A 24,538-nucleotide genomic window follows, 5' to 3' on the forward strand; every position below is an offset into this window, starting at 1 on the left:
GGGGAGTCTCCTCTTTGCTATGGAAATTAAACAGCTAGAACAGCATGTGGTACCACACTTGGCCAGGACTCCGGAAGGACCTAACAATGATGGTGAAGGGGTCAGAGTAGAAAAGAACTACTACAGGTAGTTTTGTTTGTTTTTTATTTGTTTAGTTTCTGAGCGCAGTAAGGAAAACAAACGAACAGGGTTTGGCTGCAGTAGGAGGGGTCACAGATGAACTGAGACATGAATTGCTCAGGACAGTCTACCAGGGGTGGCCGGGGTACTGCCTTCTCTGTGGACAAGCTTGCTCCTCCCTCCTCAGGCCCCCAGCTTTGTTCAGACTGCAGTTACAGTTCACCCACCTGCCTCTGCTCTGGCCCCTGGGCTTCTCAAAGGAGTATCTTCTCAAAGGCTGTGTCTTAATCGTTTCATCACATACGTGCACGCGCGCACACACACACACACCCTGTGCCTGTCACAGTGACCACCACAGGGCAGGGACTCAGAAAGTGTTGCTACGTAGAAGGAAAAGGAAGACCACCGTGCCTAATCCCTGAGTTCTCTCCAAGGACAGTCTGAGAGCCCCAAGTTCATTAACCAGAGGATGGGACCCAAGCCAGAAATCTGTGGAATTGTTCCTGGAAAGCAGGCTATCTCAGGGCATCAGAATCTGACGAGAAAGCTCAGGAAATTTAAATGCCCAGCTATAGATAACAGAGCATAAAGGCCATGAGGTCACCTGTTTTGTTCTCAGCCACCTCCCCAGCACATGGCACAGCTTAGAATGGAAGATAAATGGACAGGCGGATAAACAAACTTATGGATCAGAGAGCCATTGTGGAGGAAGAGTCAGGAAAGATAGGAGGTAGAAAAAAGAGAAGACTGAGACAGAAGCAAGACAGAGGACAAGCTGCTCTGGGACCCCTCCCCATCCTGGGGGGCCAGGCCTTTTGGACGAGCGCTAAGGACTGTGCAGGTCTGCCTCCAGCTGAGTCACTGGTGAACCATGCACACTCCTAGTGCTGTGGTCATGTCTCAAAGCTCAAGAGCTGGCTGTGCTCAGCTCTTGTCAGAGGGCACCCTAGCTACTGAGAAGACATGACTGTGAAGAGACCCTCAGCTGTGTGTCCACACTCCACGAGTGACAGGTGAGTACAGTGGTCAGAGAGCATGCACTGGTGATACTGTGGACAGTTTGCTTAGCTCCGAGGAAACAGGGTCACAGCTACAGACTAGCCGTACCACTCCTGATTGAGCCAGGAGTACTAACAATGAGGCTTCTAGATCATGAGGAGCCAGGCGAGAGGTGTGGATGGATCATCACAAAGCCAGCACCTCCCAGCACATACCACCTGCCCTAGGAACTGTGGGTCAGCAGGGCCTGGTCTGTGAGAAAGGATGGCATCTGCTCAGATGCCTTCAATAACCTCTGCCCATACCCACCACTTGAGCCAACCACAGAGAGCAAAGCTCCGGCAGATAATGGAAACACTTTGGGACTAGACAGATCTGTGTCCAAATCCTATCTGGAGTGAGTTACCCAACTGCTGGGGAACCTAGAACAACCCCTTACCTGCTCTGAATCTCCGTTTCCCCAACCATAAAATGGAGATAATAATATACACCTGCCCAAGCAGCATGTAAGAAGATAGAGGTGAAAGGTTATGAATGTAATGTACAATGTCTGACACAGAAAATGTTCAGTGAACTGAGGCACTATTATCATTATCAACAGTAATTATTATTATAGTAAATATGGTCCCGGTCCCCATCTAATTATAACGTAATTGAACAGAGAAAAATACAAGAAACACATAATCCATACAAATGTTCTGCGGCTCAAATTCTAGCATAAGCGCTCGCAGCTCCTCCTCCTCAGCTCCTTCCTCAGGGAGGCCCTCAGTTCTGGGCCATCTTCATCTCTGCCCCACACTCCTGCATTTGGCCATCCCATCCGTTCCAGGGCCATCCACAAGCTGATGACACCTAGTTTACCTAGGCCTGACCTGTCTTTTGAGCCCCAAGCACGCACACCTGGCTCCTACTTGGCACCCCCCCCCCCCACTTGGCTGTCTCGCAGGCAGCTCTGATTTCACAGGCCCGAGAGGGACTGACCCTCCCCAGCCTGCTGCCCTGGTGTTACCCTTCCCTTCTCAATAAACGACCTAAACAGCCATCCCATTGCTTAAGCCGGAAGCCCAGGATTCATTCTTGACTCCGCGTTGTCACTTGTCCCCACCTCCAATCAAACACAAGTCCCACCCAATGAGCCACCATCTACTTCTCGCTCCCTCCCCAGGCGCTGCCCTAGCCCACCCGCCATCACCTCTCACCAGCTCCTGCAGCAGCCTGGACAGAGCTCCTGCCCACCCGCCATCACCTCTCACCAGCTCCTGCAGCAGCCTGGACAGAGCTCCTGCCCACCCGCCATCACCTCTCACCAGCTCCTGCAGCAGCCTGGACAGAGCTCCTGCCCACCCGCCATCACCTCTCACCAGCTCCTGCAGCAGCCTGGACAGAGCTCCTGCCCACCCGCCATCACCTCTCACCAGCTCCTGCAGCAGCCTGGACAGAGCTCCTGCCCACCCGCCATCACCTCTCACCAGCTCCTGCAGCAGCCTGGACAGAGCTCCTCCCACCCCACCCAAGCCCACTTCACAGAGAGGCAACACTATCCTCTCATTCACACTGCTCTCCCACTTTAATCCCTCCAGTGGCTTCCCATTTTACTGAGATGATGATGCTGCACACGCATGGGTGTGTGTGTTTGCTATTCTACTCTTCCATTACAATCCAAAGTCCTAAAACAGTCTTGACAGTCAGGCAGAGGAGGCCCCTGCCGACCTCTCCAGCCCCATTTCCAGCCATTCTCCTCTCACTCATTATGCTCCACCCAGTGAACTCGCCAGGCTCTCCTCATGGCCTCTGCCCATGCTGTTTCTTCTACCTAGGATGCTCTTCCCAGCCCACTGCCTAACTTAGTTCCACTCATCCCTGAGCTCTTGTGAATTCTTCAAAAAAGTCTCTTCTGGTTTTCTAGCTGCCCTGCTCCCCATCAATATTCTCATTGCACCATTTGCCTCTTTCTCTCATGGCACTCAGCACAATTTGAAAGTACATGTTGACTTGAGTGACAGTTTGCTGTCTGATTCTCCTACTAGACCAGAAACCCCAGGGCAGCAGAGACTGGGCCTGGTTTTCTCACTACTGTGTACCCAGTACCTTGCCCGACCAGCAGCAGGGGCCCAATAAATCCTTGATGACCAAGTGAAGAGGAGCTCAAAGGAGAGTGAGCAAGGGGCAGGCCAGCACCATTAGGAAGGGCTTCACGGGCCTTCCAGTTGCATGGTCACCTGCGGCTACCCTCAGGACACCAAGTCCCTGTGTGATGTCTAGTTCCTCAACTATTTTTTTTTAATAACAGTTTTATTTATTTATTTATTTATTTATTTATTTATTTATTTATTTGTGAGGGAGATCAGCCCTGAGCTAACATGCATGCTAATCCTCTTCTTTTTGCTGAGGAAGACAGGCTCTGAGCTAACATCTATTGCCAATCCTCCTCCTTTTTTTTTTCCCCCAAAGCCCCAGTAGATAGTTGTATGTCATAGTTGCACATCCTTCTAGTTGCTGTATGTGGGACGCGGCCTCAGCATGGCTGGAGAAGCGGTACGTTGGTGCACGCCCGGGATCTGAACCTGGGTCTCCAGTAGCGGAGCGCACACACTTAACCGCTAAGCCACGGGGCCGGCCTCTAGTTCCTCAACTATAAAACAAGGAGTTTGGACTAGCTGGTTCTCCAAGGCTCCTTCCAGCCCTGAAATTCCCACCCTGTGAAATGGGGTTTCTTGGCTCTTGGAACATGGGCAGGACTAGACAGGCAGAGGGCAGGAGGAAAAGCGTCCTGCTAGGGGATGGCTAGGCAAAGCCAGAGGGTGGAAAAATGCCCAGGACATCTGGGGAGGACATGTCCACATGCCTAGCCGACATGAAAGTTCACAGAAAGCGAACTTGAAAGGGAGGTGGGGCTGGAGCAGAGATGACCCTGGATGCCAGTTAAAAATCTGCACAAGTGCCTCCCCACCCCTATCCTCTCATCAGCTCCATCCTCGACACCTTACTTGGCCTACGTTCCCACCAACATGAACCCACACCAAGGTCGTCTTGCCTCCTGGCCTTTGCATGTGCTGCTCCCTCTGCCTGGAGCGCCCTTTCCCCACACACTCTGACTGGCTAACTTTCACAGTCCAGGAGGCAGCAGTGTTGCTCTCGCCTCTTCTGTGAAGTCTGGGGAGGCAGGCTGGGGCCTCTCCTTGGAGCACCAATGCACCCTGAGCCACCACGGTGCTAAGGGTGTTCACTCACCTCCCCGCCCCCAGACTGTGAGCTCCTTGAGGGCAAGGGCCGTGTCTACCAGCTCTGTATTCCAGCCCTTGGCACAGTGCCCAGCACATAGGAGCTGGTAAATCACCACGAATGCATGAGTGAAGCAGTAAGGCCTTTGTGGGGGTCTTGAGAAAGGTGACAGCCGCTTGCTGGAAAAATAAGCCTTGGCTTAGAACAGGGGAGGCGTTATGCAAAGAGCAAGAACTGCCACTCCCTTAGAACAACAGTCTCCTCTTTGAGCAGGTGTGCAGGCTGGGAGGGAGCAGCAGAGGCTGAGCCCCAGAAGCACAGGTTCGTGGCCCACTCTGGGATTTGCCCACCCTGGGCTCTCAGGCCCTTTTTTCCAGGACAGTCCCAAACCAGCTCCACCTTTCATCCCAAGCCCAATCAGCATCACTGTCAGATCCCCCAAAAAGGCCTAGTGTGCGAGGCATTGTGCTGGACAGACAGACGTACCCGCACCCACAGGCATGCACACACTGAGCCATTCACTCCTGGGAGACAGAGGAGAAAGAAAGAATTTGTCATTAGTGCTTATGAAAGAGGGCAGGTGGCTTCAGGAGGGCGAGATAAGGCCAGACCTCCGGCACAGGGAAGTGTGATGAAGCCTGAGGTTTATTGCCATGCACCAGTGGAAATTTACTGACCCAGCAAATCCAATATTCCTAAACCACTCCATGGAGGGCACTGACTTGCCAGCTGGGACAGCGTTCTCTGAGCCACCCTCCAGCCTGCCTGGAAAGCCGGCCCGTGCAGCTGGGACCCTTTAGCTGATTCAGGAGCTGCTGCCTCGGCTCTTCCCTCTCTCCCTCCACTGAGCCTGGATCCACCGCAGGGAAGAGCAGCACGTGCACGGCACTTGGGGATGCTCCAAAGAAGATGGGGAAGGAAGAGTGCCCCAGATTCCACCTGCTCTGAAGCCGTCAGGGTAAGGGAGCCTGCACATCTTCCACCTTAGCTAAAGAGAATGAGAGGTGAGGGGGTGGGGGAACAGGTACTGGGCATCCCTACTGGGTAGAACTTGGCTGTCTAAAGATTCCCAAGTCTCATAGGTGTGAAGTCACTTGTGGTCTCTGAACCTTCACTGGCCACTCTATAAAGTGAGGCAGCAGCAACTGGCCATCATCCCATTCAGCCTCTCTTCCCTCCGCCCACCTCAGGCTGACCCACTTCCATGCAGCTAAGTCATTCAAGGGGCCTCCAGCTGAGGGGCCTCAGAGAAGCATCTGGTTCGTCTCAAACCTGGAGGCATCTTCCTCATCTCAAAGTACTCAAGGAGAAGATGGTCACAAACCACACCCTTTAGTCTTCTACTCAGGCTACCAAAACTCGTACAGTCCTGGAAAGTCCTTTACAAAGTCTCTCTTAGGTTGCTCTGGCCGAGATTCATTCCTCATGTAACCCAGTCATACGTGATATGTACCCAACCACGTTTCACTGACCCAGACTTGCTCAACACACGCCCAGAACGCAGACGGCATGCACACACACAACCCTGAAAGCAGGGGCACACGCACGCATCCTGTCACAGCCTCCCCTCCTCAAGACTGCCAGCCCAGCTCTGCTTCCCACCTGCAACAGGCTCCTTACTGAGGTCCCTGCCTCCAGTCCTCCTCCCAGTTCACCGTACCACATGCTGCCACCATTAATGTCCTGAGACAGAGCTCTGGAGGTGCCACGCTGTCCCTCTCGCCAGCTCAAAATGTTCCCTGACTCCCTAGAGATTTAACACAAATACTCAAGCTTGGCGTTCAAGACCTTCTACATCATACTTTGTTGGCCTTATTTCCCACAAGACCCTGACCTATGCTCTATGCTCCCAACAATTAGAGCTCCTCACTGCTCTCCAGACATGTCCCCACTTCCCCGCCTCCACACTCTGGCTCGTGCACTGCCCTCCAGCCACAAGGGCTCCACCACCTGTCTCTGTCTTTAGTGGATGGTTCAAGGCTTGTCTCAAATGCCACATCCTCCATGAAGGATCCCCTGATCCTAAGGATTCCCCCAAACTAAGAGGCCCTCTTCCTGCTCTTAACTTCCCTATGGGGCACTGATTTCACTCTGCCTTGTGTCATAGTTGTTTGTATAAATGTCTTCCTACAGGACTACAGGAAGCTCCTGAGGGGAAGAACTCACCCATGTTCCTCTTGCAGCAACCAGCCTAGCTTGATACATGGTGGACACTTAAGAAATCGGGAGAGAAATTAACCGAATCCCTCAAGCTATGCACACAGCCCCCAAGCCTCCCCCCACCATCACCTTATGCACTCACCTCAGCCTATATATTGGACACCCCCAACACTGCCCTCATCTATCTGGTAGGAGCTCACCTTGCTAGATCACCACCATTTGTTCTCCCCTCTGAAGGCCCTCTCTGGGGTCACCCACCAGATTCAGCCATCTCCTGAGCCACCGGGGAGCTCAGATGTCCAGCCTGGAGCTCAGAGAATGTGGCTGGGCTCCGTGAGGCCCAATGTCTGTGTAACTGCATGTCACTCATCCCCCAAGCTCCGGCCCCAAGAGGCGCTTCCATATCCCAGTCGGGCCGGGCGCCAGGGCACACCTGCTCTTCCCCTCCCCCACACTGCTGCCAGAGGAAATGCCAGCCCGCAGCCTCGGCCGGAGGGACACAGCAGGGACAGGCACTGAGCACTGGCGCTGCCCCTCTCTCCCTCCACCCTGCAGGCCTGAGCCCTACCAGCACCATGGCGTATCCCGCATCCTTCCACAAATGCACGCTCTACCCTGCTGCCCTGTGTGCCTCCTAAGGAGATTGCACAAGGCAGACACATACTGCAGGGAATTAGGCAGAATGAAGAACTGGAGCCCCAGTCTCACCTCTCACACTTACTCTCCGTGTGACCTGGACCAGAGACTTACAGCTCTCTAAGCATAGTACACGTTTTTTGAATGAACAAATGAATGAATGAGTACACTTCCACTTTCTCATCTGTAAAATGGGGTTAGGTATGATTGTGAGGGACAGACGAGACATTGTCTGGGAAACTGCTTTATCAAACGGACAGTACTACACATCAGAACCTTCCATCCACAGATACACTGCCGCCATCCATCACATTTCTACTGAGCTTGACATAAAGACAAAGGATACTGACACTGACTACTAGCCACTGCAGACTTCCTGAGCACCCACTACGTGCCCATCCTGGGCTCACCACTGTAGATGTTACTGAGGAGCATTAGCCCTTAGGAGCTAACGGTCCATCTGGGGAGGAGAGCAACAAAATGAAAAGGCAGCAGGGGACAGAAGCACATGAGCACGTGCCAGACTGGGCGGTACAAACTGAGTGTGCAGAGGACTTGCCCAGGGAGGCTGGCCTATCTGGGAAGGCTTCCTGGAGAAGGGGGGATGCGAGCTGGGCTGTCATCCTGACTGAAGGAGGGCAGAGGAGAGGGCTCCCAGATGCCTGAACACCATGAGCAAAGGTGTGTTTGTTGGGACTCAGCTTGTTTCATGCTTACAAGCACACGTGACCCTCACCACACTCCTGCATGACACGTAAGCAGGGAAGTCATCCCAGTGTATAGATGAGGAAACTACGGACCAAGGAGAAGAGAGGGCTTGTCTAAGCCAGTTAGTGGCAGAGCTGGGCCTGGAACCTAAGTCTCCTGATGTCCAAACCAGAGATCTTTCCTTATGCCAAGTGCTGGCCCCTGCTCGTGTGTACAAAGCTGACCCCTACTGAGGCATGCACACAGCCATCCTATATGCACAGAGGGAGGCAAAGAAAGGAAAGTGAGGTGAGAGAGCGCTCATGCATCAGGATTACCCAGGCAGGAACAAGAGAAGCCCCACGTCACAGCACCATGAGACAAGCCCTGTCACTCCTGGGGAACACACCACATCTCTCAGTACCAGCCTGCATCACTCCATCAACCCACACACCTCATGCTCTTACTGACTTCATATAGCATGAACACCGGTGCTTTGCCAAATGAAAGCAAGCAGAGGCCCTGCCCTCTGAAACCACAGCCCAGGCACAGTGGAGATAACACAGCAGTGGCGGGCTGGTAAATGTTTAACAACCAGCTTTCCAGGGGGAAAAGCCATGATCTGTAGTGCTTGCCAATTTTCATGGTGTAAATACTCCCACCATGGCCAATTTCAAGCTACCAATGGCTTAACAACCAGCTGGCAAATTTTCTCATTATTTACTAATAGCCTCTTGAGAGCCAGTACAAGTAGGCTCCAGCAAACCACTGAAACAACCCAGCTCCCTTCCCTTCAGAAGCAAGAAGAAATACAGCACCATCCCGCCCCTCCTCCCCAGGAGAAAAAGTCTCATGGTTAGGGTGTAGGAATAGGACTGGAGGCTGGACAAGTCATCGGGAAGGAATGGCAGCCCTCTGTCGGCTCTCCTGGGGTCCCCCACAGGTGGCCTAATAACCAGAGAAAGACAAGGGAAATTAGCTCCTACACTACAGTGACCCCATAATGTAAGTCAGACTACGTTTCTGCTCTGCTCAAAACCCTCTAATGGCTTCCCATCTCTCTAAGAGTAACAAACAGTTCTCATAAGTATGTTCACAATTTACACACACACACCCCCAACCCACTCATTCTCTCCACTCCGGCCATACTACCTTCTTGCTATTTCTTACAGAAGAGACTTTACGCTGGCTGTTCCCTCTAATGGAACATTCTTCCCCTAGATCTCTGCATTGCCAACTTCTCATCTCCTTTACACCTTCACTCAAATGCCACCTTTGCAATGAGACCTTCCCTGACCACCCCACTTAGAACTGTACCTCCCCCAGCACATTCAGTCTCTCTTACCCTGTTCAAATTTTCCACAGCACTTATGCCCAACATACGACATAATTTACTTTTCTACTGACTGACTGTTTATGATCTCTCTCTCCCCATCAGAAGCTTCCTGAGGGCAGGAATTTGGGTCTGTTTCATTCATTGCTGTATCTCTACAGCCCAGAACAGAGCTTTACATGTGGTAGGTCCTCAGCAAATACTTGTTGACTGGATGAATGCCTGGGGGAGGTCTCTGCCAAATCCTCTAGGCGCCATCTTGGCTTCCCAAGAGGAGGCAGCTGGGGAGTGAGGGAGCCCAGCAGTTCGTGCCCACCCAGCTGGGACTCAGGAGGACTATGTTCTCACCCTGGCCCTGCCACCCGTGACCTGGCACAGCTGCACCCACCACCTCACCTCTGCACCTCATTTTCTCTCTTCATTTAGGCTGGAACGAGACCCTACATGGCTAACGCTGGGCAGTACCAAGGGCCAGGACTAGGGCCAAACAGGATGCCAAGTCTGAAGGCCTCTGAACTCTGCAGTGGGAGGGTCTGAGGTCAGATTTGAGACATTCCCTTAAAAGGTCTTAGGACAGACAAGCTCTTGCTTCCCCTCTGCACCAGCCACACCTGAGCCCCCAACCACACCACTCCCTGTCCCCCAGCACTGAGCCTAGAAGAAACCCCCAAAGAATGCTCTCCACCTCAGTGGTTAGAGCCAGTGGAGCCCCAACTCCAGGCAGCTGCCCCATCACGCCTCCAGCGGGCTCCCCACATGCAAAGCGGCCAGCTCATACTGCTATTTTAAGCTCTGCGGGCCCAGCTGTAGCACGTAGCCACAGCGGGCTGGCGGCCCAGGTTGGAGGTGGGAGAAGCTAACTGACTAAGTTGACCTGGGGAGCCCCGAAAGGGAGAGCTGGTCATCCTCTGAAACTCCAGCCCTTCCCTGGAGACACCAGACACTCCCAGTCCACTCCCGTGAACCCAGCAGCCATGGGGAAAGTGAGTCAAGAGCTGCACTGGACATGCCCAGATTCCACTTCTGAATGTGACCCCCGAGTTTCCACATCAAAACGACTCCCAGCCCCACCCTGCCAACCCCCAGAAATTCCAGCAAAGCTAGAGCTAGCACAGTACCCATCTTCAAGGACCTGACGATGTAAGACAGACAACAAAAATGCAGACTGAAGAAAGGCGGTAACCCTCTACTATAGAATGCCTTATCCACTGAGTCCCTCACCACTCCTCTCTCCCACCCCAGTCTCCCCTCAGTGACTTTGCACAGTGCCAGGCACAGAGCCACGCTCAACAATCTTGTTGATTAAATGATTGTTTCTACATGTCTTCTAAAACCGCAGATGATGAAAAACCCAGTCTTGATTACTTATCAGTGTGAGCATTACTACGTACACTTCTGCTGACCTCATTGGGCACCAAAACAGAACAAAGAACACAGAACCAAGGAACCAAGAGAGTTTAGTAACAGAATAGGGATGCCCCAAGCTGCAGCCCTTCCAGGGAGGGCTGCCACTACCCAACTCCAAGGGGACAGTTACACTGTGTTCTCTGGGAAGCATGTCCCCTGAAGCCACACAATGTGGAGGCCCTGCCCCAACCCGTCCTCCTCCATAGGACATCCAGCAACCAGGAGCTGGCTTGAGAAGGGTAAACTCTGGGTGTAAGCCATTCCCACCCCCAGGCTCATGCTGTAGGACATCAGCAAACCCATCCAGGGCAGGACAGGTCACACATGACTGGGGCTCCCAGCAGCATCGTATGGCTCTACTTGCTCAGTTTAAGCAACATCAGCACCAAGAAAAGAGGAAAGGAGATCCAGAAGGTGCTGTAATCAGGGAGCTCTGGGACCTCTCTCCTTGCTACCCATCTGTCTCAAGACTGAACCAGCCACCCACACCTTAAAGAAATAGATTCACTGCCTAGATTGGGGGCAGGGGGTAAATTCCTTGAATTTTCTTGTTGGAGGAAGATCCTGGAAGCTATGGGTCTTCAGAGAGCATTTGGTCTGCTTCTCTCCTCCCTTCCCCCTTCCCTGGCTTCAATCAATCCAGACAGACTTTTCTGAACATTTCTAGTATACCTGTAACAGCAATGGCAACAGCCTGCATTTACAGAACAATGCATACTGTTCAAAGAGATTTCACATAAGTGACCCTCACCAAAGTCCTCGACAGTCATTGCAGCAGACCTCACTGTATGGAAAGTGAAGTGACCTGCACCAAGGCCAGTCCCCCATTGGGCCAGAACCAGGACTTCAGACCCTAGTCCAGGGCTCTTTCCAAATGCTGACTTCCTTCCAAAACAGCATTTCTCTCAGTGTAGTTCCCAGGCCCCCTACTTCCGAATCCTTGGGTATTTGGTACCAAATGCAAATTCCTGGGCCTACTAATTGCTGGAGGCAGGACCATGATAACCTCCTCGTTAATAAACTCTCCAAGGGATTCTCAAAAGTGCTAAAATTTGGGAGCCCCTGCTGAGAGGGGTGCTGACTGGATCTAACTGGCTGCCTTTCACTACCCAAGCAGCAATTCAAGTCCTACCACCTCTAGCAAATCTTCCAGAACTAGAGGCTCTGGGGGTGTAAGACCCCCCACTGCTCCCTCTGGTTCACCTCCTGAACATACATCTGCACATAATCACCAAAATGACCCTGAGACGCTTCTGTCAGTAATCTGAAGTCACACCAGCTGGGGAGACAATCCAGGCCAAAATCTCCCCTCTCGAGCAGGGACATATCTGCCAAAATCACTCTGTCAGCCCAAGCCCATACTCACAGATGTGCCTGATGAAGAGGGGGAGTGAGGGAAGGAGGAACCAAATGAGAGGATTAGGTCACTCAGGGCTGCTTTTCTCTCCCCCTCACATGTATCATCAACCATACAGACTTCCGCCTTTGACTGTTCACTCTCAGAAATGCCCTCACCCCAGCAACGCCGATGAAGCAGATACCCACCCAGTGTTCCCTGCGTCAGCCCGCCAGACGCCTTTCAACCCATTCTCCATCATCTGCCCTGACCCTGTATTCACCATTCTGTTTTGTGCTCCGCCCCCGTCTGGCTGTTCCAGCCTAGGGGGTGCTGCACGGCCTGGCTCAGCTCCCCATCAGCCTGCCCCAATTCTAGGCTTCAATTAGCATCCCCTCCCTTGGCATGGAGGCTCCTCAGACTGATGGCCCAGTTACAGATTCCCCCTCCTCATGGCCCCAACACACACCTTCCCTCTCGCCCTCCCCTCGCCACCCCGATCACGTGGCCTCACTGACTCAGCCTGGGCAGCCTGAGTGGGCAAGTCTTACGTTTGCAAATGGACTGTCAGCTGCAAGAGAGCACAGCACAAGTCGGCCTCCCGCTGCGTCCCCTCGGCATCTACCACCCCCTAGTCATGTGCCTGTGACTCAGTAAGCCTTGATGAATGAAGGAACTAAGTCTGAAAATCTAGCCCAGCCAACTCTTCTGGCGGTATCTAGTGTGAACAAAAAAAGGGAAAGGAGAGGAAGAAAAGCACAGGGAGAGAGAGACAAGAGGAAGAGAGCAGAGCTCACTCCCATCAGGCCAGAACAAGGCAATCAGCTGAGAGGGCCACAGCCCAGGGAGCCTGGTGGAGTGCGCCACAGCTTCCCCACCCCCAACCCCTGTCGGTAACCCAAACGGGCAAATTCACAGTTTCCTCATTCCATCAGCAGAGCATCTCCCAGGCAGAAAGCCTATCTGATCTGGGGGAATTAACTGAGTAATTAACCTCCCTCATCCACTCCCTCCAGCCCACCTTTCAGAAAGGGATGGCAGCACCCCAGGGAGGGGGTGCAGGGGCAGGGGGAGAGACCCTTGTCCCTCAGGATGCTGCAGCCTTCTCCACCAGCCCCAAGTTGCCAGAAATTTCCGCCTATCCGACATCACACACAGCCCCCCCGAAAGACTTCAAAGCCCCCTCATGACCCTCCAAGACACACAGACCTCTGACACACACAGGCACCCAAGCACACTGCCCGTGTTCCCGCCTCTCAATCAGCTTGGACACTGAGGGTGGCTCCCGTTTTGAGCTCAGGCGCCCCCAGGACACCGCAGGCAGTCTGTCACACACAGCAAAGGAGCAGGGAGGAGCGGGCGAAAGGAAGCCGAGCAAAAGACTACTGCGAATCATAGAAGGTCTGGCTGCTGTAACGGGCTGGCCGGCAGGGTGGGACAGTAGGAAGGGCACATGGAATGGGGTCACAAGACTCAGGTTTGAGCCCTAATTCTGTCTCTTAGGGACTGGGCAACTTTGGGCAAGCCACTTAACGCCTGTGAGCTGCAGTTTCCCCATCTGCAAAATGGACATAAAGCCTCCCTCCCTCCAGGGCTGTCCTAAGATCCAGGGCTGCCCTAGGATCCAACGAGCCCAGTAAGAGTTACTCGCTTATGTCCAATCTCCTCCCCTCTGCAGAAATCTGCCGAGGAAGATCCTGCACGGGCAGCTATCTACACTCTGCTTGAACACTACCCGGGCCAGGGAGCTCGCCAGGCAGCCTTGTCACTATTTCACAGCTCTAACTACCATAAAGCTGTTCCTTAATCTGAGCCCCCACCTGCCTGCCTCTACTTTCTACCTGAGAGACGGGGCGGGGTGGGGGGAGGTGTTGGGGAAACACGGGCCATGAAATCAGTCATATCAGTATCAAATCCCAGCTCTGCCCCTTGACAAGTTACTTAACTGCTCTACAATAAATGCCTGACAATGCAGAGTTGATGATCTATGCACAGTGCCTGGCACACACACACTTCATAAATAGTAGATAGTATTTCCTCTAATTATCATCCTCATCATTATGCTGGCTAATAGAATTAGTGCTTCCCTCTGGAGCAGTCAAGTAGAGGCTTAATTCCTCTCCCAGGTGCCAGCCTTCCACACGTAAGAAGACAGTATCATGTGCCCCAAGCCTTCTCTTCCCAAGCAAAACATCCCCAACTTCTTTCCACTGTTACTCAGCAGCAACCTACAGATCCTTTGCAGCCCTGCCCTCCTCCCTGCCTTTCCTGACCTGCCAATGCCCTCCCTGGACTCCAACATCTGAACAGTGCAGTACCTCCTGTACCTGCCTCAGCACCTGGCACACAGTAGATGCACAGAAACATTTGGTGACAGAGTCTTCAATGAATGAACTCAACTCTCTACTCCGTGGAATCTGAAAACTGCAAAGAGCAAGAGGCTGGGATGGCCCTTGATCTGGACACTTTATTTCCATCAAGGCAGCCTGACACTAAAGCTCCCTCACACTGTGCATCAGACCAGGTTCGCATATGCACAGCCCTGAGCAGCGCCAGGGCCTGCCTGGGTCTCTCACCATTTTACGCCAGAGCTCCCCTTCAATATTCCTGCAGTTTTCTAAATCTAAGTATAGGACTTCAGTAAAAGGGGCAACTGTAAACATTTGCCCATTGCCTGTCATCCTGTTAGTTTTGTTCCATTATTACAGCACATTTGTGATTTAAAGTCCCGATTCTATCATCCAGTGTATTGGTGAATTATTCTCTCAACTTTCAGCAGATCACAGAATATTCGCACTAGAATGGATGTTAGATTATCAAATTCAATGCCTTCCATATCCAAATGAGGAAACTGAGCCCAGAGCAGTGAAGTAACTTGCCCAAGGACACCAGTAATTTTGTGGCAAAACTGAGATGTAGGCCCCAGGTCCTTCCTCTCAGCCAGATTACTAATAGTAATGCTACAAAACTTTTACTGAGTACTTACCTTGTGCTAGGATTTTAATATCTATTTTCCCAAATCCTCATAACAATCCTGCAAGATAAACATTGTGTTCCCCATTTGACAAATGAGAAAGCTTAGGTAACTCATCCTGGACCACAGCCCAGGAGCACATGGCCCAAGCCAGGAACAGAACCTGCTCTGTCTTACTCCAGAACACCTGCCCGAGGCTGCTAAGCATCGGAACATCTCCAACCGGATGTCCAAGAGGTCTGAATCTAAATTCGTCATCTTTCCTGCCCTATCCCTACCTGTTCCTTGTGCAGTATTTTTTCCACTGTTAATAGCATCACCACCAACTTAGTGACTTAAACTAGAAACCTAGAGAGATCCCTCAAACTCTTTCTGTTAGTTTCCCTCTTTACCCCGCAGATTCAAGCAAGCCCCCCTCCTCTCCTTCATGCTGTTCCCTTGGCAGAGCTCCTCGACCTCTCTCCCCCTTACCAAACCTATCAAAGACTATTGCAGAAACCTCCTGCCTGGTTTCTCCTTCCCCAGCCCCCTCTCCACTTCCTCAACACCTTTTCCATTTGCCCTCACAATCACCTTTCTAAAATAAATTGATCTTACGTTGCCCCAACTTAAAAACTTTGTTGGTCTATTCCAAATTTCTTTGAAGAGCATACCAGTTCCTTCGCCACAGCTGGCAGGCCCTTCCACTTGAACTCCTGTGCCTCCTGCAAGACCCAACCCAAACCTCTTCTCCTCCTCGTCTGGTTCCTGCCCTCCTGACTTTCCTAGGTCAGTCTTTCTCATTCAGCCTTTGCAAGTGCCTCTGCTGCCGCACTTCTCATACTGCATTTCCTTTGCAAGTCTTTTACTCCCTTTTCGAGGTGAGCTCCTTGAGGGCAGGAAGGTGGCATTTCTGAATCCCCAGCTCCAATTAATGAATTTGCTAATTTATTCAATTTGCTAATTCACTTAACCTTGAAAATACTCAATGAAAGTTGTTGAGTAAATTAGCAAATTCATAAATCAGGGCCCTGTTTATAATTTTATTATAAAAAATAATCTCCTGTTGGGGCCGGCCCGGTGGCGCAAGCGGTTAAGTGCGCGCGCTCCGCTGCGGCGGCCCGGGGTTCGCTGGTTCGGATCCCGGGCGCGCACCGAAGTACTGCTTGGTAAGCCATGCTGTGGCGGCGTCCCATATAAAGTGGAGGAAGATAGGCACCGATGTTAGCCCAGGGCCGTCTTCCTCAGCAAAAAAAGAGGAGGATTGGCGGATGTTAGCTCAGGGCTGATCTCCTCACAAAAAAAAAAAAAAAAAAAAAAAAATAATCTCCTGTTAAGTAAAAATCTGTGTCTTGAGTTAAGATCAAATTTATTTAAAAAGATGATGATAAAGTTCTGACTGATAGGGTCTTGGTTAAAAGACGCATGAAATCCAAGCCTTCTGGTTGAAAAGCATTGACTTTGGAGGCATCAGTGTTAATAAAGAAGGAAAACTCCAATCTCAAGAAATAAAAAATCTGGGCCGGCCCCGTGGCTCAGTGGTTAAGTGTGCGCGCTCCGCTGCTGGCGGCCCAGGTTCGGATCCCAGGCGCGCACCAAAGCACCGCCTCTCCGGCCATGCTGAGGCCGCGTCCCACATACAGCAACTAGAAGGATGTGCAGCTATGACATACAACTATCTACTGGGGCTTTGGGGGGAAAAATAAATAAATAAATAAAATTTAAAAAAAAGAAATAAAAAATCTGAGCTATAATAGATGTGTGACCGTGACCCAAATGAATTAATCTGCTAATTGTTTCCATTTGCTTTAATCTGTAGCAACTCCCAGATTAGTGCTTTTCAAACTGCAGGTCATTACTCACCTAGTAGCTTATGAAATCAGTTTAGTGGGTCAGGAAGAGTATTCTAAAAAATTAAAACAAAACAGAAAACACCAGAATGTATCTCACACAGTAATTTCATGAAACATTTTTTCAAGTGTAGCAAACACACACACGCACACGTGCTTTAATGGTGACATGTACAGCCCACAAGAGTCTCAGAACAAGGGTGACTGCCCATGAGAGTATGTACTTTCTAGGCATGAAATTCAGAGCTAATTACTGGCTGCACGGGGCCATACCTGGTCAGGAAGGTTTACCCAGCTGTAGGAAATACACTTGGATTCACACTCCAAGATGGAAATGTGCTCAAAGGATGCCAGAAAGTTACATGTACCGGGAGAAGAGAGAGAGCAAATCTTGTCATTGTGAAAATTTGTCCTTGAGTCATTGATCCAGCAACATCATCTGCAGGGCAGAACTCTGGCTGGGAATGTGGACTCAAGGTGCTTGCCTGCAAAATGGGGAGACTAGCGCCCACCTCACAGAGAAGCAATACCTCAAATGGACAATATGTAATATAGACTCCTTATTCATGTATTCTTGATTGCTGAAATAAATCAAAGTTGGTTTAAAAAAATGCATGAAGTTAGCTCAGCACAGAACTATACCTTCCTAGCCCATTAAACTAGAGAAAACCAGTTCTGAATTGAGCCAATATTTTATTCGTTACAGATTCTACTCAGCTGTCTGCCTCGTGTGTCTAAAGTAGACACCACTTCCCACTGGTTCTCCAAAACAGAAGGAAAACATCGAGCCCCCATGTGTTTAAAGGCTCTGCGCAGGCAGGACGATGGCCTTGTGTCCTGTCTCATTTAGGGCAGAACAAGAGGAACGGGCTTAAAATGCAAGGGCAGCCCACAGCAGTGAGCTGTTAAAGACAGGAGCAGGTGACCTAAGCAGGTGCTAGCTACCACCCTGGGCCGGCTGGACCCCACCCCACCTGGAGCCCGAGCTGGGCTGAGTGTCGGGGTGTGATGCGCTCAGCATGGAAGCAGCACCGTCCCTTCCTTCCTAGATGACTTTGGGAGGTGCCTTCCTGTCTGTGGCATCCCTGGTTCCAGGATGAGGCAGGATGGTGACTGTGGGGTTGCCACAAACAATCGGCCCTCCCCCTGGGCCCCACAGCCTATTTCCAGCCCCTGATAGTTCCTGTATAATGCCAACGTCAACTGAGGAATTCGGGGCATCCTGGCCCAGCACTGTTCAAATCACACATTCCTCTTCATAAAAAGCTACCGAATAACTCCCATTCCTCCACCCTCCCTGCAGAAACCACATCAGAGGACAAGCAACCAGATCCCTGCATATGACGGGAACAAAGGGGGACGGGTGGCGGGAGCCACGGGGTGTCTCCACCTCTGTGCATCAGGCCCGGCAATGGAGACACAGATCAGCCCAGAAAGCTCGCCTGCCCCTTTCCATGGGCTTAACCCACCTCACACCAGGGCAGCCGAGAGCAGGTGTGAGCGGCCAGAGCCCTACCTGTCCCCTCGGCCTGGACGCGCTGCTTTTGAAGTATCCTTGTTGCTACACCACCTATTTCCCTGACTTTTTGTGAAAACTGCAACTAAACTCTCAGGGAAGGGAAGAGAGCTGATCTTTACTGAGAGCCTAAGTGTCAGCCATCGGGTAAGCACTCGGGGTCAGATACCTCTTGATCTCTAGGGGTCACCAGCCACACTGAAGACAGAAATGCAAGTGGAGAAAACACGCATACAACAAAGATTATGCTGTGTTCTTCAGGAAGAAGTGAGGAAAAGAGTCCAGGAAGAAGGGGGTAAAGGTTGGAAAAAAGATAAGAAAGAAGGAGGGAAAGAAGTCTACAGTGGGGAGAGGCTGAACTGCACGCCCTGACCAATAGCACTAAATGACAATGCCACCGTCCAGTGTCCCACGGCACTATGCCACCTGCTGAAAGAAGTAAAGCAAAACGTGAGACTGGCTTTTGGCCCATGAGGAGACCAATCAGCAGGCAAGACCCCTTCCCAAGGCAGAGCTCACAGACCCCACGCTCCTGGCGGCACCCAGCCCTCCTGTCCTTCTCACCGACCACATCTCCAACCAGTGACGTGGCTCTGTGTGAATAACTGCTGTGATGAGGAACTTCACTACTCTGTTTCTCAGGTGTTAAAAATTGGGGAACACTAGAAGTCATGGAAATATGAATTAAAATAGCTAGGCTATCATTATTTACCTATCAGGTTAGTAAAGAAAAAAAATATATATATATATACAGAAGCAAAGCTACTCAATGCTGGCAAGAATGTGGTGCATCCCCTGGGGGTCTCCAACACCCCGGCCACCTCCCACGTCCCTCACTCACTGACTCCTCCTCGGCCTCCAGCCTCGTCGCACCCTCCTCTCCAGGGCTCTCTTCCAGAGACCTCCAGGCATCTTCCTAACACTTAGTCCAGCTCATTTCGCTCCCCTGTGCAAACACTTCAATGGCTCCAGCTTTTATGGCGTGTCAGAAGCAAAGCTCTGGTGGGTAATTCAGGGAAGGCTGGACAGGACTTGGTAGGGCCTAAAAGATGCACAATTCTTGGCCAAGTTGGGGAAGGGGACTGGGACAGGGAGTATGATGTAAAGATGGGAGACCTGGTGAAAGTTTTCCTTGGGATTTTCTCTAACACTGACCTGATACCTTCTCCCCTGTTACTAGGTCCTGGAATGGAGTCCAAGTCACCAAATGAAAAGGAGAGAAGTCTTGGTAGTGGTAAAGCTATTCAACATTTAGTATTCTTTTAACTAACTTTTCGATTCTGATTGGACCAAGAGACAAAATACTTTAATCAATCAACAGACACTGAGCATCCTCTAATACCATGGGAGGCTAACAGGAGGGAGCAGGCATCTCATGTGGACATTACAATCCACTGGATACGCGGAACTCAGCTAATAGCGATGAGATGCCGGCTATGTGCCAGCTGCTTGCACACGCAGGAAGGGCAAGCTTCCCGGAGCCTTCACACATATTGTTCCCTGCGGGAATGCACTCCCCTCTAGGCCACTCTCAGTTTTCTCTGTGAAGCCTCTTCTTTCCCCACCCCAGGAAGACCCCCTGTATTAATACTCTCGCTCTGCACACTGCTCTGTGAATCTTGATGCTGAGATCGGGGGTTGGCGGGGAGCAGGAGGTGGTTCTTGTGCATCTCTGAATCCCAGAGCCTAGCACAGTGCCTGGCTCATAACAGGTGACGATGAATGAATGAACGAGCCAACAAACAGATGCATGCCGGGCAGAGGGTGCCCAAAGAGGAGAGGGGAAACAGCTCCCAAACCAGTGGCTCTCCAGGCCCTCTGAGGGCTCAAATGGGCAGTGAGTGCTCTGGAGAGGGGAGAGGAGCAGGGCACAGGGCTGAGCAGAGTGCCGAGAGCCAGCACAAGTCTGTTTAATATGCAGTGTGCAGATTCCCAGAAATCAACGCTCGTTTTTAAAACACTGCTGCCCAGAGCCACCCTCCCCGCTTGATCCCAGAGTCGGTGTTCAGTATCCTTCTATTTATAAAGCGACTCGCACTGCAGTGGTGCAATGCCAGCCCCACACCCCGGCACAGAGGCGGGGCAGAGTGGGACAGAAGGAGAAACTGAGGCCTAGACACAAGACGCCAGAAATGCCACGCAGGTTTCTATGCCAGAAAGAGACTCTCTTCCCTGCCCTGGGCCCCCTCACTAGACAGCCTCCTGACCAGCAGGAAGGTGCCGCTCTTCCTCTTGGCTCCCCTGACCACCGCCAGGTGGTCTTTCAGAGCCAGTCTACTAGGTACTAAGGGAGATGAGCCCAGAGGCACAGCAAGCACGAGGACCCGCCTCTCTGAGGCCAGGCTTCTGACCTTCCCGGCGTCCGCCGGCTCCCCACCTCACGCCTGCTCCAGGGCAGGCACGCTCCAGCTGGTGCGGCTGCCACAGCTCAGCAGGCCCTTCGCCCAGGTGCCCACCTCCCGCTTCCTTCTCTGTCTCTCCATCTCCCCATCCACCTCCAGGAGCCTGGACAGCCTGATGCCTTCATGGTCAAGGCCAAGGAAGACCGATTCCTCTCACATCCCTCTCTTGGATGTCTCCCTCCCAGTTCCGGTTTCAGGCTGAGGACTGTCCTCTCCCCGGGTCTCACCCGGCTCCAGCACATTACACACAATACCTTCACTTGGCCGGGCTCACAGCCACAGAACAGATAAGAATCAGGAGCTCGTCCCCAACATTTCACATCACATGGGGCACAAAGCTGGTGACGAAAGCCTTACGAGTGCTCCCAGCCACCTCCTCAGAAAATAAGGAAGCAAAGATGAGAGATGGGGCAGGGGGGAGGCTCAAGACCCAAGCAGCCTTCTTACACCACCAAATCAGGAGGCTCCTGAGGCCCTGGCCATGTCGATTAACACCACAGCTGAACAGTACCTCGTAATTCAGGGAAGGCTGGGCAGGACTCAGCTGGGCCAGTAACTAGACAGCCTAAGGAAGGCCCTGTCCCCAGGCACAGCAGGACACACATGCTCGTGAAAATGGACACACAAACATCTCTCCTTTTTCTAACACACACAATCACAGGGTGTTAGAATTGGAAGGCGACCTGGAAATCATTCAGGTGCAAACCCGCTTTACAACTGAAGAAAAAATGAGGCTCCAGAGGGAAGAAAGAACTTACCGAGGGTCACCTAGCAAGGTGGTTAACAGAACTAATAAAAAAACTCAAGTTTCTTGACTCTGTAATTAATGTCTTTTCCACTATACTCATTTATTCAGCAAACATTTATTAGGCAGAGATGCCGTACTTGGCATATAGGGTCGATTTAAGACACAGTCAGTCCCTGTTTTCAGGATGCTTAAAATGTAAGAAGAAACAGAGGGAGAAATATATCCAACAAAAACTTAAAAACAAAAACTCTTTAAACAGCACAAGAATGTGACAAGTGGTACCATACCTGTCAGGGCACAGATAAGGAGGTGACTACTTCCACCGAGGGGCACCTGTGCTGGGCCCACTGGGTGAGTAGGAGTCTGCCTGCCTAGCAGAGAGAGGAGAAAAGGCCGCCCTGTCCCAGGGAGAGCAAACTGCCTAGGTGACACAGAGACTGGAAGTACGGGGGAGAATCAAGTCAGGGCAAGAACAGCAGGGTGGCTGGTGCATGCAACCTGAGAGAGCCCTGGAGGCAGGACCGCAGCCCCGTGCAAAAAGCCTAGAGGGCCACACAGAGTCTGGGCCTTCCCCCAGGACAGCAGAAAACCAGTGAAATGAATCCACTCGGGCAGGGTGAGCGTCCTCCACACACGAGGCACAGGGAACCAGGTCAGTGGGCACGGCCACGCTGTGGACTGGCAAAGGACAGCTTGGAGGGGGCTGGTCAGGAAGCTATTGTAACGTTCAGGTAAGACACCTTGAGCATCTGAACTGGGAAAGTGGGATCAGGAGACAGAGAGAAGGCGGAGATGACAGAACCTGCATGTGGGGGTCGAGAGAAAAAACTGAGGATGACTCCTAAGTTTCTGGAAGGGGAGTGCCAGGGTGGGTGGTCATGACCTTCCCCGAGACCATCCTCCTCATTTAATAGACTCGCCTGCCTTGTGCAGTTAGCTATCTTCCGTGCCCACATGCCTTAGACAGCTCTGTATTCCCCACGGGCTTAATCAATACTTGCAGGTGATGCTGATTACAAAGCAAGCATGATTCCAAAGCTGAAGGCAGCCTCATGAAGTGACAGTGCTGATGGATCAAGTACAAGAGTGGGTCACACGAACCAGCCCAGCTCACTCTCCACTTGTACAAGAACAGGGTGTATTGTCTATGGTCCCTAACCAGGAGTGGGCACAGCACCGCTGCTGGCAGGGGCCAGAGGAAGGTGAGTGGAAACACCCAAGGCTAGATCCCCTCCCGTGACGCTGATTCTGTGCACTAGGCGGGACTCAGTAAGCTGCTTTTAAATTCCCAGGGGGACTCAAACACCCACTCCAGACTAGGAACCACCAATTATTAAACCCTCATTTTAAAGACCAACAGGCCTGCGAAGCTAAGCAGTGGTCCATGGCTTTGAATGGAGAATGACCACAGAGAGGAGACCAGAGCCAGTCCGTGCTGGCTCCCCAGGGCTACCTACAGAGCTGGGCAGGAAGGCAGAGGGCACCTGCATCCAAGGACCAGTCTGCATCCCTCATTCCACACAGTGCGCCGAGAGCAGGCCGGGAGTGGAGGGGCGGTGATGGATGGATCCTGCTGTGCCAGCTGCTGCCAGAGGGCCAGGGAGGAAGAGGAGAAATGAAAAGCCTGGGAGATATCTTTCCTGTGATTTGTGCTGTTCGAGATGCCCTGTAGCAATATTTATCCTGCAGCTCTGTCCCACTTTCGTTTATTATCCAGCTTAGCCTGAGTTATCACAACCAGGACGGGACACATAAACTAGCTACCTGACACCATCAGGACCGTGCAGTGTATTTTAAAATCTCAAGAAGCAGCTTCTACTCTCCATGGAAATTTAAAGAAATAGGTGCATTCCTCATCCTCTGGGGATGGTGGCCATTCTTGAAGCAGACACAAGAACTTGTCACTAGCTGCCTCACTCTCAGAGATGCACCCCGGAGCTTGCACCATCCAGGCCCTTCCACATCCACCTACCAATGCAGACCACTAGCTGGTCACTGCCCCTTGTGCAGTCCTGCAAGACACAGCTTCCAGAGAGGCCCAGATCATTTCTAGGGTTGAATTTTAATCTGTCAACGCAATTCATTAAAACATTTGCCAGTAAGGAGTGAATAATGAATTTATTGAGCACGTTCTATTATGGGTCTATAGTATAGGTCTATACTGGGCAAAAGGGGTTAGACGTATAGACCAAGTCGTCAATGATTATCTTATCCGCCAGACCTATGCCCAGGACACATGGGCTGGATAACTAACAGCAAATGAAGGACAGGAGTCTGGTGGGGGCAGGGAGGGGACAGTAGGGCCATCACGATGTTCAGGGCCGAGGGATGCTCAGGGTTGGGCCTGGCATCACAGAAAATTCGAAAACAAGGTGGACAGTAATTCCCAGATGATGGCAAACAGTCTCCAAAGAGCACAGGTTAGTTATGTGATCCAGTTACTGCGTTTATGGAAGTGCCCGAAACTAGAGGAAAAAAAGACACAAAAACCCCTGCCCTTATGTGGCTCACATTCTGATTTGAGGACACAGGGGCAAAAATAAAGACAACTAAGAAAGAAGTACAAAATATATGTCTGTTGTGCTACGTAGAAAATAAGAGGGATAAGGGAGACTAGGAATATGTGGGGTGGGGGAAGGGCAGCTATTTTAAACAAAACAGTCAGGGAAGGTCTCAGTGGTACGTCTGAACAAGGGCAGCGATAGGGAAGCTGTTATAATAATGTAAGCAACAGACGACGGACGTGGCTCGGATCAGGGCAGCAGCAGTGGAAGTAGTAAAAAGAGGATGGATCCTGGTTGTTCTGTGAAGGAAACGGGGTGGGGAGACCACAAGTGTGATTTCAATACCTTCAGATGTCTATTAGTCATCCAAGTGGAGATGTGAACCTATGATTTTATGAGTCAAAGAATTTTAGAAACACAACAGACTTTAGAGAGTATAATCCACAGTCCTCGCCCAGCAGGCAATGACGTGATGGCGGACCACGAGTCTTACCTGGTAGCTCTCCCAGCAGGTGCCACCGCCATGCTGGTCCTTCTGCTCAACTCAGGGGTCCATGTCATCACCCCCAACACTCCCGCTTGGCTCAGCTGGGGAAGCCTGATCTATGCATCCGTCTCCTTCACTAGGTGAGGTGCTCTGAGGCCAGGGGAGCCAAGTGACTTGC

At 51.6% G+C, this 24,538-nt stretch overlaps 1 protein-coding gene across 5 annotated transcripts in view; it reads right to left on the bottom strand.

Moving 5' to 3' along the window:
- The window catches only part of TSPAN9 (tetraspanin 9), a 198,412-nt gene that overhangs the window by 88,070 nt on the left and 85,804 nt on the right, over positions 1–24,538 (bottom strand). Inside the window, exon 3 of one of the 5 annotated variants that reach the window (XM_058559044.1) lies at positions 16,717–16,759. The exons of the other annotated variants lie outside the window; for them this stretch is intronic. The gene's annotated coding sequence lies outside the window, so the exon portion shown is untranslated. The remainder of the gene's footprint in view (positions 1–16,716; positions 16,760–24,538) is intronic. 5 annotated transcript variants of the gene reach the window in all.

Source organism: Diceros bicornis, chromosome 17, assembly GCF_020826845.1.
Source record: "Diceros bicornis minor isolate mBicDic1 chromosome 17, mDicBic1.mat.cur, whole genome shotgun sequence".
NCBI lineage: Eukaryota > Metazoa > Chordata > Mammalia > Perissodactyla > Rhinocerotidae > Diceros > Diceros bicornis.